This window comes from Primulina eburnea, chromosome 3, assembly GCF_022965805.1.
Source record: "Primulina eburnea isolate SZY01 chromosome 3, ASM2296580v1, whole genome shotgun sequence".
Taxonomy (NCBI): Eukaryota; Viridiplantae; Streptophyta; class Magnoliopsida; order Lamiales; family Gesneriaceae; genus Primulina; species Primulina eburnea.
In genome coordinates, this window is record NC_133103.1 from 14,046,043 (window position 1) to 14,059,020 (window position 12,978).

General features: G+C 29.1%; 1 non-coding gene across 1 annotated transcript; it reads right to left on the reverse strand.

Annotated features, from left to right (window-relative positions):
- Window positions 1-3,953: 3,953 nt before the first annotated feature.
- On the reverse strand, window positions 3,954-4,035 carry TRNAS-GCU (transfer RNA serine (anticodon GCU)). Its single transcript has one exon. It is a non-coding gene; the product is annotated as a tRNA-Ser (tRNA).
- Between the last annotated feature and the right edge of the window lie 8,943 nt (window positions 4,036-12,978).

Below are 12,978 nucleotides of genomic sequence, written 5' to 3' on the forward strand. Positions count from 1 at the left end.
CAATAGATGAATATTACGTCATTGATATTCACACAAGTATACATGCGTACATGAAAGATATACAATATATCGATAATATAATTTGATTCATAGCTAGTTGTGTATAGGAGTGAATCTGCTGACACCTGTAATCCAACTCCACTTAATTAATTTAATTAATAATTTAACTTTGATACTATTATATCTGTGTTGTATCAAATTTAAAGCAAATGTGAGGGCCGCTCATCTCTAAGCTTTTCAATAATTAATTACACTCTGGCATAGATGCATGCTTAAAAATAAATAAATATATGTAGAAGGGGTCGCCAATGACCTAAATATATCTGCCCTGATGTGAGGAAAAAAATCTTTTTTTTTAAAGATAGGTACGAGTTTGTTATCAGTTTTGAATTTGAATATGATATATAGTAGGTCTCTTGTGAGACGGTCTCACGAATCTTTATCTGTGAGAAGAGTCAACCATACAGATATTTACAATAAAAAGTAATACTTTAAGCATAAAAAATAATTTTTTTCTCGGATAACTCAAATAAGAGATCTGTATCACAAAATACAACTCGTGAGATCTTCTCACATAAATTTTTGCCTATGATATATCATTCTAAATTGACAATCTTGGTGTTAAATGATGCATAAGTAATCGACAATACTTTTATTTATTTATTTATTATTTTGTGTTTACTATTATGCCAAATATAAATTCATGAATAAAGTTATCCATCACCATGATCATTCTTAAATATACAGAAATTACTTTCCCAAGCAACAACCACCCTACATTTCGTCATAGGGCCGGGGGCCGTCTCTAGCCATTTTCGTATCCCAAAAGTTAAAAACTCTCGCCTAAGACAATATTATATATTAATTCATGTCTTATTATGTTTTTCAAGACAATAATTTATTTTTAAAAAATTCAATTTTTATAATTCTTACTTATTATATATCATGCATGTCAAAAATAATACAATATGCAAGACGTAGAATATAATAAACCATATACGTACCTAAAAGATCCACATACTTTCTATATAAATCATATATATTCATCAGACACTCTACCAAATCTTAATTTGCTCCATCTCAATAAATGCAGTCCAAAAACCTCGACAATGATCAAATCAACTATATGTCGGACACTTACAGTTCATCTCCTCAATCCCATCTACCTTTACATTTACTGCTTTTCCTCCTCATCGTCATCATGTTCTTGGGTGTTACTTCATACATCAACTCCATCTTCGAAGGATTGTTCGATCAAATAAAGCTGGTTTTGATAGTGTCGCCGCTGCTGTTTTTATTAGTTCTGCACTTGAACTCAACCTTCCAAAGATCCCTCGTGTATGTGACCAGACTAAACCAAGATTCTGTTCAAGGAGGCAGCAGCACGCCGTGGGGAGTGGGGCTGCTGGTGGTGCTTCTTTTCTTCTTGATTTCGTACTAGTCTGCTTTAATTCGACTTCGTTTAGTTAATGCGTGTTGTTTTGGTTCGAAAATTTTAATTTGTACAACATCATGTATTCATGCATGTGCCATGATGAACTATGTTTATATATACTTTGTCTTGATGAAATATGTAATTATTTTTTCTTTTGCAACTAAAAAGTTTTCGGCTTTAGATTTTAAATTGAAGGTATTTAACTAATATATGAACAGACTATTCTATCTTATAAAAGCATCTACATGGATTGAAAAATCAGTAAAGTTAAATGTTCAAACTAAGTTTTAAAAACCCTCCACGGTGGCCCAACCCACATCTGTCCTGGACTTGTTCGGTTTTCGTGCAACGAGCCAGCTGAGTCTTGGCCCATGTTTTATGTTGGCAAGGCCTCCTGAGCCCGCATCAAGCTTGTCCAGCCCAGTTGGCATGCCTATACATGTCATTAGAAATTCAAAACAGAGTGAAAATCATTTTGGTGCATCAACAGTTGAAAATCGGATCTAGACATATCATTAGAATTTTAAAATAATAAAATCGCTCCAGAAATTTAATTTCTATCCATAAGTTTATAGTTTCATTTCCCATTTGTATTTTTATATCACTTTAATTTTAATTTTAATTTTATTTAGCAGTGGCATAATCGTAACACCCGAGAGTATATATGAAAATAAGTATATAGGTTATGTTTGTATGTGTGTAGAAAAGTTCATCCATATTCATAAATATATAAAATAAATAAATGAATAGAATAATAATAACATAAAATAAATAAATAAATTTTTAGTCAAGTAATAGATATATATATATATATATATATGCATACACATAGGAAAATCTCTATCAGTAGTAACTAACAAATAGGAAATTAGTAAATAAATAATAAAATAAATTAAACACTAATTAAATGTCAAAAGCTAGCACAACATCTTGTTAACATTTGGCAAATTTTTCCATTCAATTTAGGATATAAAAAAACATCTAAATTAATAGATATAAGCGGTAAATTTCGTGATTCATATGTTGGATAATGGAAACAAGTTTGGAGCAAAATGATTGTATTTTGAGAGAAAATTTGCAAAATTCGATCCAAACTCTCCCAAAACTCTAACAAAAAATTCTCAACACATTTTGATCATCCAGAAAGTTTTAGGAACGTGAGTTATCGTGAATCAAAAACCAAAATTGCCCAGAAAAAAAAAAAAAAATCTCGGATAACACTTGCTGGAAATTTTCCAGAAAATCAGGGGAAAGGTATAGAATGCTCAAATCCTTTTATTTCATACTTTCTGAATGAACGTGTACTTGGTATATGGACAAAATATGTTTATTATGATGTCTAGTATATATAAACGTCGGTCATTTATCCTCTGATGGCCGAAATCATTGTTTCTCTGGTGAAGAAAATACCTTTGAAAACATTTCAAAATACTGAATTAGGGACTAATCGGCTTAGAATTTGAAACACCGATTCACCCGAAAAATTCCAGTCTTGTGTGGTGGCCGAAGCGCAACGACGCGCCGTTAAGGTGGCACATGTTCTCCACGCGCCACATCATTTCTAAAATTTTGTTATGGCCTAAGGTTTTTGCACTTATTTTAGGTCCTGTGTCCAAATTTCAGATTTTTCTTACTAGTATATATAGATTTATTATGAATTTTTAATAAAAAACAAAGTTTCCATCGCATTATTTTTTAATGATATGAGAGTTTAATTGATGGTTACGTTTATGACATTACACACAGTTTTTGGATATAAGTATAAAAGAAAAATTATCCATCAAGTTACCTAGTTTATCAATGATCCGGTTGTCCCTTGGCCCGTAGCTCCTGACACGAGATTCAAAGTCCCAAAAACTCATCGGAAATATCCTTTTACCGATGGCTAAAAATCATTGAATTTATTTTAAAAGAACGTATTCAGGAAAAATCGACTGAAAAACTTTATATACCAAAGTTTATAACTCAACAAGATACGGCTACTGAAAAAAATGGGTTGTGCATGATGGCCGGAGCTTGGCCAGGCGCCGTTTCTTTGGCGTGTGCAATACATGTGTCGTCCGAGTCTTGAAATTCTGATTTACAAAAGTTTTAGGAATAACTTCCTACTTATTTTACAAGTTTCATGATTTTTTTTAAAAAAAAAGATTCTATTATTTAAATTCGAAATAATAACATAAAAATTATGATTTTAATGATTATCTAAGAAATCGGAGAAGGAAAGCAAGCTATACCATAAAATTTCTACCATCTCATTCTTAGATATTGTATCATATTGATATTTCACATTATATTGATCATAATGTACTGCATGATTGATATTACGAAAATGTTATTGATGACCGATCATTTATGAACTACATTAAATAAATGAATGAATGATTATTAATACTCCTAAACAACGATCATAATCTATTGGACAATGTGTCTTGGCCTGAAAAGTGAGTTTTAAGCTTAAATAAAATAATATACCGGACAATGTGTCTTTGTAATTAAGTGCAAGAAATAAAAAAAATTACGTCGCCTGAGAGATTCGAACTCTCGCGGGGAAACCCCATGTACTTAGCAGGCACACGCCTTAACCACTCGGCCAAAGCGACTCTTTGAAATTATATTTAATTATAATATATTTATAATATATACTAGTCATATTAGAAAACTGTATATATATATATTTTATTAACTGTGATTCAGTTATTTATTACCAAAAAGTTAATTTATATTAAACTATGCATGGTAATAAAAAATTCCATTGTTATTCTAGTTCCGAATATTTTGAAATGTCGTCACAATCTTTAAATTTGTTGAGGGGAATAAATGCGTTTATTTGTTTATGGGATGATATATATCGGTTTAATTAGCAATAAAGACGGTTGAATTTTACTAGCGATCCCGATGCGTTAGTTTATTATTATATAAGTTAATTAATTCAGAAATAAACATACTTTATATTTACTATTCTTATTTAAAAGGTCAATCTAATTAGCTACCGTAGTTTGAAATTGGTAAACAAAAAATAAAATATATCCGTTTTTAGAAAAGTAAACGGTTTAAGATCAAATTTAATCACTTTGGTCTCAAATTAGATATCCATTTTTTTAGTCGTTTTGTAATTTTGGAACGATATTGGGCGTTTCTTGTAGTGTGAATTACTAGTTCCATGAGAACAAATATCGCATATATGGTTTTGTTTGCAGAAGATTATGAACAACATATGCAAGGTATGCCGGATCGTCTTAACTTAGAGTAGGTCTCTTGTGAGACGATCTCACAAATCTTTATCTGTGAGACGAGTTAACCATACCGATATTCACAAAAAAAATTAATACTCTTAGCATAAAAAGTAATATTTTTTCATGGATAACCCAAATAAGATATATGTCTCACAAAATACGACATGTGAGATCGTGTCACACAAGATTTTGTCCTTTTGACTTATTATGTCGATGTTCTGGGCAGAGGATTAATTTTCAAAAGGAGTGCCATCTATTCATGATCGAGTGACTCGAGAACTACACTCTCCTATTTTGGAAGGATTAGAGGGATGAAAAACAAAGTATTTGTCATTTGCTGGGAGACAAGTATCGACACAAATATGTTCTGAGTGCAATTCCAGTTTACGCCATGCAAACCACTCCCATTCCTATGTAGTTGTGTTCTAAGATTGAGCAAATCATTAGTAAATTCTTATGGGGAGGAAAGAGTGGCGGACGAGTCATCTTGGTAAGTCGGAACAACGTCATTAAATCTAAAGCAGAAGGTGGCCTGAGGATTAGATCCATTCATGATATGAATATAGCTTTTTTGGCAAAGCTGGTAGAGGATGGTGAAAGAAAAGGATTTTTTATGGGTCCAAGTTCTTGTTGGTGATTGCTTACGACATGAACAAGTTTAGCAATAAGAGGGGCTCTTCCAACATATGGCATAGGGTTGCTAGAGCTGCGACACTCTTGAAGAATGGTTCCAGAAAATAGTAGTCAATGAGATGGACATCTGGGTTGGGAATGAATCGTTTTATGAATACCTGCTCAAGGATATTAGTTTGATAGAGATGCACCATTCCATATCGGAATATTGGAGGATTGGAGAAGGTTGGGATTGGAACAAACTGTCTGGTCTTCTCAATTCGCTCAAATTCAAGACAAACTTGCAGCAGTGATTTTGAGAGAAGATGTTACCTGCTCTGATAACCTTTGTTGGGGAGTTGATAAAATGGGAAATTTCTCAATTCGATCAGCGTATTACTTAGCTATTACAAGTATAGGGGACATGATGGATGGAGACTGGAAGAGGATTTGGCACCTCAAAGTTCAGAACATAAGAAGAGCTTTCTTATAGTTAGTGAAACATAGCAAGATATTATGTAATCAAAAGCGGGTTTGCATTGCTAATGTGAATATTTTCTTCTATATTACATAATCCGTGCATACATGTTTGTATATTATGTCCCATGATGAAAAAGTACATAAAACGTGCAATTATATAAATACACTCTCCATCTAACACGTTAAATTTGTTCATAAAGTCATGCGGTCTATATAGCACAAATAAGGTGCCACTGTCAACGTACACAAAAGCTTAAAATTTAAAAACATGTATGAGTAGGTCTCTTGTGAGAATATCTCACGAATTTTTATCTGTGAGACCGATCAATCCTATCGATATTCACAATAAAAAGTAATAGTCTTAGCATAAAAAATAATATTTTTTCATGGACGACCCAAATAAGAGATTCGTCTCACAAAATACGATCTATGAGACTGTCTCACACAAGTTTTTGCCAACATATATATAAAATCATTCGAATGACATAAATTTATTTAAATTTACGTTTTAATTTATAATGATTTAACCAAAATATTATGAGCTCTCATTCTTTTGTTCTCATGCATTAGCCGCTACTCTGAGGGTATGCAACGTAAATTTATAATTATAAAGAAACAAATATTTGTTGATTAATTACGTACATACATTTGCCTCTCACATTTTATAAAAATTCCACCATTTTCACATGCTTTATCTATCTAGTCTATTCTTCATTTTTTGTCTGCATGCTATACTGCGGTACTAGCATATTTTTGCTAATTTAAAAATTTCAAATTAGTGACACTTCGTAAAATGTTTTTTAGTGCATGCACGACCCTGCAATTTTTTCTAGAAGGTTATGAAGTGAAGGAGAAATTGTAGGCCATAAAAATTTTGACATGATTTTTATCTAAATATAATATATCAAAAAATCAAATACTCAAAATAACCAACATATGTTATCCATAAACACACCAACATAAACAAGTGTCGTTCAGACACAATAACGAACCAAAAATATCATAAAGTTGACAAGTTTCGTAATAATATAATATAATCCTCCAAATATATATATATATATATATATATATATATATATATATATATATATAGATATATATATATATATATATATATATATATATATATATATATATATATATATATATATATATATATATATATATATATATATGACAACATTACGCATTTCCTAGAACTTGATGTCGAACTACATGTATTGTCTGTCATATCCGTCGAACTACCTGTATTGTCTGTTATGTCCAGACACAAAAGAAACTAGGACAATCCCCCTCTCGAAGGACAGAAACCATAGTACGAGATATCAAGAAATCACGATATATGACATAAAATTGTAATAATGTCATGATTGAATAGGTGAAAGATATTAGGATATTAGGAGTCAAATGATCAGTATCAACAATCATACATAATATGTTCAAATACATGAATGAAAAATATGGTTCCGTGGGGTAGTTTTTTTTAAATCAAAAAATGAAATAAAATTTGTGTTGCTTTCATACATTATTCGCCACTCCATTTTTGTTTTTTCATTCTTATGGGTCCAGTGTATATTATTGATTCATTGATCTCATGCATATTTTTTCTGATTTATTCTATAACCATATAAATTTTACGTTTAAACGGAATCATTGCTTATAAATGGTGTGTTTCAACTTCCAATCATTTTTTTTTATTTATGTAGCTGTTCAATTCAATGAATACTTGTGTCCATTCATACATCTAATTATATAGATCACTATCTTAAAAAAAAATTATATATGATAATTAATTTATCCTTAAAACCGCATGGTCAAACGTTTTGGTATATTTAAACTTGAGTGGGTATCATGTGAGACCGTCTCACGGATCCTAATCTGTGAGACGGGTCAACCCTACCCATTATTCACAATAAAAAGTAATATTTTTTCATGGATAACCCAAATAAGAGATCCGTCTCACAAATACAACGCATGAGACCGTCTCACACAAGTTTTTGCCTTTAAACTTAACAAATATAAACTTGCCTTTGTATCGGATTTGATCCATGGAGAATGTTTCCATCGTAAAAAAAAATGATAATTTTTAAAAATAAATATTTATTTCTTTTTTAAAAAAAAGAATTCATTCCTTTTGAAAAGTAAGTATATATTATTCCCCTCCAAAAAAAATTTAAAAAAAAAAAAAATTAGTCCCATGTCAATGTCTGGGAAACTTCGTGACAACCAGTATTGTCATTCTCCGAAACAAAATTTTATTTATCCGTAATAATTTATGATAATATTTGTCGCGTGCAAGAGACGTGATCATAATTTAAAATATTAATTATTGGGATATCTGAATATTAATTAATTAATTAATTAATCATTGACGATCACGTGTGAAGTTTTTATATTTATGAATATATCCGACTCCTAAAATTCCAGGAAACACTTGTTCCAAAATCCAAGTCAAAGAGGTCGCCAGATTCTTGCAACCCACCCTCTCTTTCCCACCTATAAATTCCCTCACATTATCATATCGTCCCCATAAATTCAAATAAAAAATCATACAAATTATTCAAAGTAACTTTAATTCAATAATAATGGAGTTGGAGATAGGCAGCATATTGCTGAAGGTGGCGCTGTTCATTCTTGTTCAAGCTCTTGTTTATTTGATTCTAACTCAGTCTTCCAATGTTTTCTCCAAGACCCAGAGAATACACAGCTTCAATCCCGCTCGTTCTCTCAGCATCCGCCGCTGGGCCGCCTCTCTCGCGGATATTCCCGCCGGCAGCGAGTCGTCCCCGTCCACAGGGGGTGATTCATTGACCGGAAATGAGAAGCTTAAAGATATATGATTCGTATAGTGGCCGAGTGTGAATATTCTCACTTTTTTATTTTTAGAAAAAAAAAAAGATTATGAATCATGTATTAAGTCATTATATTATTTTGGATATTGTATTGGTTTCCTCCTTTTAATTTTGTTTCTTTGCTATTTTTTTTAATATTTTTAATATACATAATGTTGAAAATGATTTGTACAATTAGGCATAGTTTGATACACAAAATAGGATAATCATGTGATATATAATATAAAGATAAGTTAATGATAAATAAGATGTAGGATATTATATTTAATGTTTTGTATGATTTTAATAAGAATGATTAAATTTATATATTAGATTGTAATGACAAAATTAACCTTATCATAATAAATTTTATAATTTCAAAGTTGTTGCTTGAGTTCATATTTTTTATTTGTTCATGTGTCGATAGTGCTTGCATGATTTATTTATTTTTATCTGATTTTATATATTATATAATATGATAATTGAGCCTTGATTTTGTGAGTCAAATCAAATATCAATTTTTAAGGTTAATCGGATGATACTAATAATTTTATTGAGATTTATAAAAATTATTTATGTAATTATCTCGAATTAATTTATATAATTATCATATTATATAGTATATAAAAATAAATAAAAATATTTATTTGATTTTAATTTCTATCTGCTAGCATAGATTATAAAAATCATTTATAAATTGAGAGTAATTAATTCATTTATATTGTATTTTATCATTACATTAAAATTATCACACCTAATAGAACGGATATTTTATCCTTCTAAAAAATTATTTATAAGGGTCCATGATATTATCATGAGCTTTTTAAAAAGGTATCAAATATGGGATAAGGAGGATTATTTATCAATCTCTGTCTTATCCCATGTACCAAATTATGCTTAAGGTATAATAAAAAGATGGCCAACAGCCATCAATATAATTTATTTATTTATTTTTTGATATCTTATTCATTCTTGATATTCTTTTGTGTTAGCAATATTATTTTGAACATAGATGGATGATAGATATTGTTTTTCTTAAATCGCAAGTGTTTAAAATGTTATTTATTTACGTTATTTTAAAAAAAAAATTATAAAGTGATAATGTTCAAGATAATTTGTTGAAACTGTTAAGAAAAAGAGTAGGTCTCTTGTGAGACGGTCTCACGAAATTTATATGTAAGACGATTCAACTCTATCGAAATTCACAATAAAAAGTAATACTCTTAGCATAAAAAGTAATATTTTTTATGGATGACCCAAAAAGATATTCGTCTCACAAAATACGACTCGTGAAACCGTTTCACATAAGTTTTTACCAAGAAAAATAAAATCATTGTAATGTGAATTTCTAAATTGTATCTAAAATAATAAAATTAACAAGCCCAAATCAATTATTGTCCTTTATTTATTATTATTTTTTTGTCATTTTACTTTCTGGCGAACTCATTATTTTTTTCGAAAATCTACGATCTTATCTTTTTTTTTTTTGGCACGTTATCAATGCAAAAGTGCACATATTGTCTCTATCAGTACCATTTGTTGACATTATTGTAGGTGTCTTTCTAAAGATCACGTACGTAATAATTTTGCAACTTGTCGACTTACCATTTGCTCATTAGGTAACTGACAGATAGCAATATGCTTGCTAATTAAAGGTAACCATTTGTGTTTAAACTTCTTAAGCTGAAAACGGACAATATTAGTAGTGGTTTACATCCTACATGAAAATATTGATATATTTTATTTTATAAAAAAATCTAATCCATTTATTCACTTTTTATATAAAATTTCATAAGATTTGATTTTTTTTCCTGAATCAGACAAAAACTTATGTGAGACGGTCTCATGGATCATATTTTATGAGACATATATCTTATTTGGGTCATCCATAAAAAATATTTTTTATGTTAAGAGTATTAATTTTTATTTGAATATGAATAGAATTGACCCGCGATACAGCTAAAGATTTGTGAGATCATACATACTCTTAGAATCAATTGAATACTTAATTTAATTTTTGTGGTGATTTTAAACTTATAAAAATCGATATTCTATCAATGATTAAAGAAAGAGAATAATTTGTAAATTTTGTAAAAATTATACCAAATGACAGAATAATAATTACTCGATTTTCATGTGACTCAATAATAGTGATACAAATGCTACTTTCAATCAATTGGGAACTAATTAATATAAGGTTCTCAATTTTAATTAAATAATAAGATATTATACGGACACGAGGAAATATACTAAACGATAAAAAAAATATGTACCATATATTATATAAATTCTACGATATAAATTATCTAATTTATCCCTTTCAATTACTTTATCGTAATTTGTTTAGTGGTCCAGACTATATATAAAAGGATTTTGAAAATATAAACTGATTATTTTAAAACTACATATAATTTGGTTCATATTGGAAATTTGCTATTAACTTATTTTATTGATATCATTTTTTTATATATAATCTAATATTCACCCACGTTTGTTTCCTACTGACAATGGGAATTTATTTTGTAATTTAAATTTTTCTCTAGAATTTAGATAAAAATATTACTGGGAAAATATATATATTTTAAAAAATAAAAATTTTATTTTTATTAAACATTTCAAAGGGCCTCGCCTGAACGCCGGGTCCTCAAAATGTTTTATTGGGCCTAGGTTTGAAACGCGGATCGACTCCTTTTGAATTATTTAAAATAATGATATTTTTAAAATTAACAACAGCGAATAATTAATTGAATAGTGTGAAAAAATTAAAATAATTAATATGTAGAAAGTTAAAGCGTTTAAAATATAATAATTAAATATAATCATCAAAATAAACGGGTCACACGTGAGGATTAAATATTAAAATTAACCATGAAGTGTATGAAAACGTGATGGGAGATCAGGATAATGTGAAAAACTAAAAAATAAATAATAGATCATAACTTATTTAGGGATATAATATTCTGACTTGTTGTATCATTAAAGTACCGTAGTTTGGTTCGTAGTATGAGACAAATAGGATATAAATAAAATATATAAAAATGATAGTTGATATAATAATTGATTGATTGAGATAAATGATTGATGATTTGATTGATGTAAGATAAATGATTGGTAGATGGATAAATAATATGTTGCATCAAACATAAGATAAGTTTGGATAAAAATGTGGATAAATAATAACATGAACCAAACGATACCTACTTATTTATGGTAAAACATAAACGGCGGATTAAATAAATTCACGTCATGTGCAAACGACATGTCATCTTTAAGACATTATCATATTATACATTTAGATATTGTTTGGCTCGCTATATTATTCATCTATATTTTTATCCAATCTAATGTCATGTTTGATGCACCATATTATTTATTCATCTACCAATCATTTATATTACATCAATCATTTTATCAAACATTTATCTTACATCAATCAAATCACTGAATTGAAATTACACCATGAATTGTACGAAAACGTGATAGGAGATCAGGATAATGTGAAAAACTAAAAAACATAAAAAAATTAATGGATTGACAACTACCACACATAAAAATGAAGGAATATAGCGATATTCCAAATTTTACAATATGGTATGTAAATTAATAAAAAAAATCTTAAGACTCACTAGACGAGATGAATTTGAAATTTATAAATATTAATTAGTTTTATTGTTTATAATGAAATAATATATCAATCTTAACTTCATACTTTATTTATTTATACATTAGTAATATAAATTAGAATGAATTTCAAATGACATCATTATTGAATATACTTGAAATTCATTACATTAACATAAAATACTATGTAAACATATAAGAAACAGATTTGAAATTTATGATCCTATTTATCTTAAAAATAAAAATATATTTGAAACCCGTGACAAGATTAATTAAATTGACCGATCAATCGGAGCATGTTGCGCAGAAAAGCAGCCTTCGCTTAGAAGGCTACTTGCTTTTGGCAAGGCGTCATCAATTGGACATCAGCAACAGATCGATCCTTCATCGATCACATTGGTATCTGGTGACATTCAAGAAGCATAGAATTTGGTTTCACAAAAACATTAATAATTGAAGAATATAATATAGTGAATTATTGAGAAGCTTGGTTTCTTAATTTATTGAATGTTTAGAAGTGGAGAGCCATTTCAACTCATCCATGGTTATTATATATTATAATTAAAAATGCATAATATTGTAATCATTTCCCAAATAAAATAAAATTAGTGGATCAACTTGCCCAAATGTTGTGGTACATTTCTTGGTATCAAACCTTATTTTATCCTCCATCTTATGACATGAATATTGTCGAGGAAATTAAACTGATAAACAAACTTAACAATATAGTCGTCGGCTATACAGTGAATAGAACTCTTGTTTTGAA